This window comes from Solanum pennellii, chromosome 1 (assembly GCF_001406875.1).
Source record: "Solanum pennellii chromosome 1, SPENNV200".
Lineage (NCBI taxonomy): Eukaryota > Viridiplantae > Streptophyta > Magnoliopsida > Solanales > Solanaceae > Solanum > Solanum pennellii.
Window position 1 is genome coordinate 77,833,340 of NC_028637.1, and position 6,649 is coordinate 77,839,988.

General features: G+C 29.7%; 3 pseudogenes; all 3 read left to right on the plus strand.

Moving 5' to 3' along the window:
- Positions 1-50: 50 nt before the first annotated feature.
- On the plus strand, positions 51-1,487 carry LOC114076377 (annotated as a pseudogene).
- A 555-nt stretch (positions 1,488-2,042) lies between these two features.
- LOC107023469 lies at positions 2,043-3,064 on the plus strand (annotated as a pseudogene).
- A 983-nt stretch (positions 3,065-4,047) lies between these two features.
- LOC107023475 lies at positions 4,048-5,108 on the plus strand (annotated as a pseudogene).
- The last annotated feature ends 1,541 nt before the right edge of the window (positions 5,109-6,649 follow it).

Consider the following 6,649-nt stretch of genomic DNA (forward strand, 5'->3'; position numbering starts at 1 on the left):
CTGATTTTGCAATCTAAAGTAGAAATTAAATTAATTTCATCTTATTTTGTATGCAGACTGATAAGTCTAAAATAGTTTATGAAGCATTGAACCGCATTCAAAAGTTGCAGAACACTTTCAATAAACTTGAAAGTCAAACACTAGAAAGGCTAGAAGAAAATAACATCATGTTGATGCGTTTACAAAAAGTTGGTAATAGGTGGGAGAAGTATGCGGGTAATCTTGGATCAACCTGTAATTCTACAGCTATTATACGAGCTAATCATGGTTCTAGTCCCCTTTATTCCAACTGGTTTTATGATATGGAGTTCACCAAATGTTGTACTAAATGTAGCGGGTGAAGATGCACATATTAGTGTGTGTTGTCTTAAGAAGCCGGGACTATTTACCACCCTTTGTTATGTTTTGGAGAAACATAAGATTGACATTGTGTCTGCTCGAATTTCATCTGATCAATTCAGAAGAATGTTCATGATCCAAGCTCACGTAAGACCTTTCATTTTTATCAAAATAATATATTGGTCATTTTGAACACTTTGAACTTGGGTTTTAGTTAGCACACTCTTCGATTTATTTTACGTGTCTTTGTTTGATTGATCAGAAAATTGAAGAATGACACGCGCTGAGAAATTCTTTTGAATTGGGTCTTTGAGAAACATATAGTTGTTTTATTTTATAAGTTTCAAATCTAATTGAACATTTATCTTCACATGAAATGGAAGTAAAAAAAAAGTATATATCTATCCTTTTTTTTAAAAAAAATGCCTCCTCCCACCTGTCTCATCCTGAGGTTGAATCTCTATTTGCTACCACATATAGTTTAGTCGTAGATTATATTTAGACATTATTTAAATTGTTTTACTTGAATAGTCTTTCTACTATTACAAGATTCATGTACATATATACTGACAATATTACTATTGTTGTTATTATTGATTGCTTCTAAAAACATGTTTGATGTATATTTAGGCTAAAGATGGAAGTGGGGTTGCTCAATTCTCCGAAGCATTCACCGTGGAAGACATGTACAAGCAAGCTGCAAATGAGATAATTTTGATGACAACCCCCAGATGATCAATATCATATATACTTTTGAAGTTCATTCAGTGGAGGATGAACGGTTGTCGCCGTATAGGCATGTTTACTTTTCAAGTTCATCTGTTTGAAGATGAATTGTTGTGGTCGTAAATCTTGTTTTATTTACTTTATAGTTCATTCGATAGAGGATGAACGATTATGACCGTAAAGGTTGTTTTCTTTTTCTTTTTCAAATATAAACTTGTAAAATAATTTTAAAATTACTTCTTTTTTTATTATTTTTGGCAATTACATATGATAATCCTTTAATTTTCATATGTGATTGTGCGTGTGTGTGCGTGCGTGCGTGAGTGTGTCGTGTGTGTGTGTGTGTAACACAACAACAAACACTATAGTTTTACCAGTGAGATTTTGAAATAGTAAGATGTAGGCAGATCTCTATTTGTGTGAGTAAGACAGACTATTTCTAATAGACTTTTGACACAATTGGAATAAATTTATTTGGTATTATACACATTTCCCTATTACTAATTTGCACATATCGACCTGTTAATTTCAAGATTGAATAATAAGATGTGTTTTGTTCATCCAAAAAAGAAAAAGAATAAAACAATATAGAATTCCGATTTTTTTATATATATGTTCCCAAAAAAAAAATCTCTATATATATTTCTTCATTTTTTTCTAGCATAAGAATATGAAATTCTCAACTTGTATGAAATCTATTCTAAATTTGTCAAAAACATATTTCCTTAATCAATATAATTATAAGATCTTTATGACTCAAATGCGTAATAGACATAATATAAAAATTAACAATTCAAAATTAAAGCCTTTTTTATAATTTGTACTTATTAAATGAATATTATTTAGAAATTAATAAATTACTTGAAACTAATTAACTCGTGTATATATATATATTTCCCTGACTTACTTCCTTAATTAGTGAAAAACCTGATTTTGCAATCTAAAGTAGAAATTAAATTAATTTCATCTTATTTTGTATGCAGACTGATATGTCTAAAATAGTTTATGAAGCATTGAACCGCATTCAAAAGTTGCAGAACACTTTCAATAAACTTGAAAGTCAAAAGCTAGAAAGGCTAGAAGAAAATAACATCATGTTGATGGGTTTACAAAAAGTTGGTAATAGGTGGGAGAAGTATGCGGGTAATCATGGATCAACCTGTAATTCTACAACTATTATACAAGCTAATCATGCTTCTAGTCCCTTTATTCCAACAGGTTTTATGATATGGAGTTCACCAAATGTTGTACTAAATGTAGCGGGTGAAGATGCACATATTAGTGTGTGTTGTCTTAAGAAGCCGGGACTATTTACCACCCTTTGTTATGTTTTTGAGAAACATAAGATTGACATTGTGTCTGCTCAAATTTAATCTGATCAATTCAGAAGCATGTTCATGATCCAAGCTCACGTAAGACCTTTCATTTTTATCAAAATAATATATTGGTCATTTTGAACACTTTGAACTTGGGTTTTAGTTAGCACACTCTTCGATTTATTTTACGTGTCTTTGTTTGATTGATCAGAAAATTGAAGAATGACACGCGTCGAGAAATTCTTTTGAATTGGGTGTTTGAGAAACATATAGTTGTTTTATTTTATAAGTTTCAAATCTAATTGAACATTTATCTTCACACGAAATGGAATTAAAAAAAAAGTATATATCTATCCTTTTTTTTTTTAAAATGCCTCCTCCCACCTGTCTCATCCTCAGGTTGAATCTCTATTTGCTACCACATATAGTTTAGTCATAGATTATATTTAGACATTATTTAAATTGTTTTACCTAAATAGTCTTTCTATTATTACAAGATTCATGTACATATATACTGAGAATATTACTATTGTTGTTATTATTGATTGCTTCTAAAAACATGTTTGATGTATATTTAGGCTAAAGATGGAAGTGGGGTTGCTCAATTTTCCGAAGCATTCACCGTGGAAGACATGTACAAGCAAGCTGCAAATGAGATAATGTTGATGACAACACCCAGATGATCAATATCATATTTACTTTTGAAGTTCATTCAGTGGAGGATGAACGGTTGTCGCCGTATAGGCATATTTACTTTTCGTTTTCATCTGTTTGAAGATGAATTGTTGTGGTTGTAAATCTTGTTTTATTTACTTTATAGTTCATTCGATAGAGGATGAACGATTATGACCGTAAAGATTGTTTTCTTTTTCTTTTTCAAATATAAACTTGTAAAATAATTTTAAAATTACTTCTTTTTTTTTAATTCTTTTTGGTAATTACATATGATAATCCTTTAATTTTCATATGTGATTGTGAGTGCGTGCGTGCGTGCGTGCGTGTGTGTGCATGTGTGCGTATGTGTGTGTAACACAACAACAAACACTATAGTTTTACGAGTGAGATTTTGAAATAGTAAGATGTAGGCAGATCTCTATTTGTGTGAGTAAGACAGACTATTTCTAATAGACTTTTGACACAATTGGAATAAATTTATTTGGTAATATACACATTTCCCTATTATTAATTTGCACATATCGACCTGTTAATTTAAAATTGAATAATAAGATGTATTTTTTTCACCCAAAAAAAGAAAAAGAATAAAACAATATAGAATTTCGATTTTTTCATATATATGTTCCCAAAAAAATAAACTCTATATATATTTCTTCATTTTTTTTTCTTCTAGCATAAGAATATGAAATTCTCAACTTGTACTAATTCTATTCTAAATTTGTCAAAAAACGTATTTCCTTAATCCATATAATTATAACTTTATGACTCAAATGCGTAATAGACATAATATAAAAATTAACAATTCAAAATTAAAGTCTTTTTTATAATTTGTACTTATTAAATGAATCTTATTTAGAAATTAATAAATTACTTGAAACTAATTAACTCGTGTATATATATATATATTTCCTTGATTTACTTCCTGAATTAGTGAAAAACCTGATTTTGCAATCCGAAGTAGAAATTAAATTAATTTCAACTTATTTTGTATATGCATGCTGATAAGTCTAAAATAGTTTATGAAGCAGTGAACCTCATTCAAAAGTTGCAGAACACTTTCAATATACTTGAAAGTCAAAAGCTAAAAAGGCTAGAAGAAAATAGCATCATGTTGATGGGTTTACAAAAAGTTGGTAATAGGTGGGAGAAGTATGCGGGTGATCATGGATCAACCTGTAATTCTACAGCTATTATACAAGTTAATCATGGTTCTACTCCCCTTATTCCAACTGGTTTTATGATATGGAGTTCACCAAATGTTGTACTAAATGTAGCTGGTGAAGATGCACATATTAGTGTGTGTTGTCTTAAGAAGCCAGGACTATTTACCACCATTTGTTATGTTTTGGAGAAACATAAGATTGACATTGTATCTGCTCGAATTTCATCTGATTAATTCAGAAGCATGTTAATGATCCAAGCTCACGTAAGACCTTTCATTTTTATCAAAATAATATATTGGTCATTTTGAACACTTTGAACTTGGGTTTTAGTTACCACACTCTTCGATTTATTTTACGTGTCTTTGTTTGATTGATCAGAAAATTGAAGAATGACACGCATTGAGAAATTCTTTTGAATTGGGTGTTTGAGAAACATATAGTTGTTTTATTTTATAAGTTTCAAATCTAATTGAACATTTATCTTCACACAAAATGGAATAAAAAAAAAGTATATATCTATCCTTTTTTTTAAAAAAATGCCTCCTCCCACCTATTCATCCTGAGGTTGAATCTCTATTTGCTGCCACATATAGTTTAGTCGTAGATTATATTTAGACATTATTTAAATTGTTTTACTTGAATAGTCTTTCTACTATTACAAGATTCATGTACATATATACAGACAATATTACTATTGTTGTTATTATTGATTGCTTCTAAAAACATGTTTGATGTATATTTAGGATAAAGATGGAAGTGGGGTTGCTCAATTCTACGAAGCATTCACCGTGGAAGACATGTACAAGCAAGCTGCAAATGAGATAATGTTGATGACAACCCCCAGATGATCAATATCATATTTACTTTTGAAGTTCATTCAGTGGAGGATGAACGGTTGTTGCCGTATAGGCATGTTTACTTTTCAAGTTCATCTGTTTGAAGATGAATTGTTGTGGTCGTAAATCTCGTTTTATTTACTTTATAGTTCATTCGATAGAGAATGAACGATTATGACCGTAAATGTTGTTTTCTTTTTCTTTTTCAAAAATAAACTTGTAAAATAATTTTAAAATTACTTCTTTTTTCTTAATTCTTTTTGGCAATTACATATGATAATCCTATAATTTTCATATGTGTTTGTGCGTGCGTGCGTGCATGCGTACGTGCGTGTGCGTGTGTGCCTGCGTGAGTGCGTGCGTGTGTGTATGTGTTTTGTGTGTGTGTGTAACATTACAACAAACACTATAGTTTTACGAGTGAGATTTTGAAATAGTAAGATGTAGGCAGATCTCTATTTGTGTGAGTAAGACAGACTATTTCTAATAGACTTTTGACACAATTGGAATAAATTTATTTGGTAATATACACATTTCCCTATTACTAATTTGTACATATCGACCTGTTAATTTCAAAATTGAATAATAAGATGTGTTTTGTTCACCCAAAAAAAGAAAAAGAATAAAACAATATAGAATTCCAATTTTTTCATATATATGTTCCCAAAAAAAAAACTCTATATATATTTCTTCATTTTTTTTCTTCTAGCATAAGAATATGAAATTCTCAACTTGTACTAATTCTATTCTAAATTTGTCAAAAAAATTATTTCCTTAATCCATATAATTATAACTTTATGACTCAAATGCGTAATAGACATAATATAAAAATTAAAATTCAAAATTAAAGCCTTTTTTATAATTTGTACTTATTAAATGAATATTATTTAGAAATTAATAAATTACTTGAAACTAATTAACTCGTGTATATATATATATTTCCCTGACTTACTTCCTTAATTAGTGAAAAACCTGATTTTGCAATCTAAAGTAGAAATTAAATTAATTTCATCTTATTTTGTATGCAGACTGATATGTCTAAAATAGTTTATGAAGCATTGAACCGCATTCAAAAGTTGCAGAACACTTTCAATAAACTTGAAAGTCAAAAGCTAGAAAGGCTAGAAGAAAATAACATCATGTTGATGGGTTTACAAAAAGTTGGTAATAGGTGGGAGAAGTATGCGGGTAATCATGGATCAACCTGTAATTCTACAACTATTATACAAGCTAATCATGCTTCTAGTCCCTTTATTCCAACAGGTTTTATGATATGGAGTTCACCAAATGTTGTACTAAATGTAGCGGGTGAAGATGCACATATTAGTGTGTGTTGTCTTAAGAAGCCGGGACTATTTACCACCCTTTGTTATGTTTTTGAGAAACATAAGATTGACATTGTGTCTGCTCAAATTTAATCTGATCAATTCAGAAGCATGTTCATGATCCAAGCTCACGTAAGACCTTTCATTTTTATCAAAATAATATATTGGTCATTTTGAACACTTTGAACTTGGGTTTTAGTTAGCACACTCTTCGATTTATTTTACGTGTCTTTGTTTGATTGATCAGAAAATTGAAGAATGACACGCGT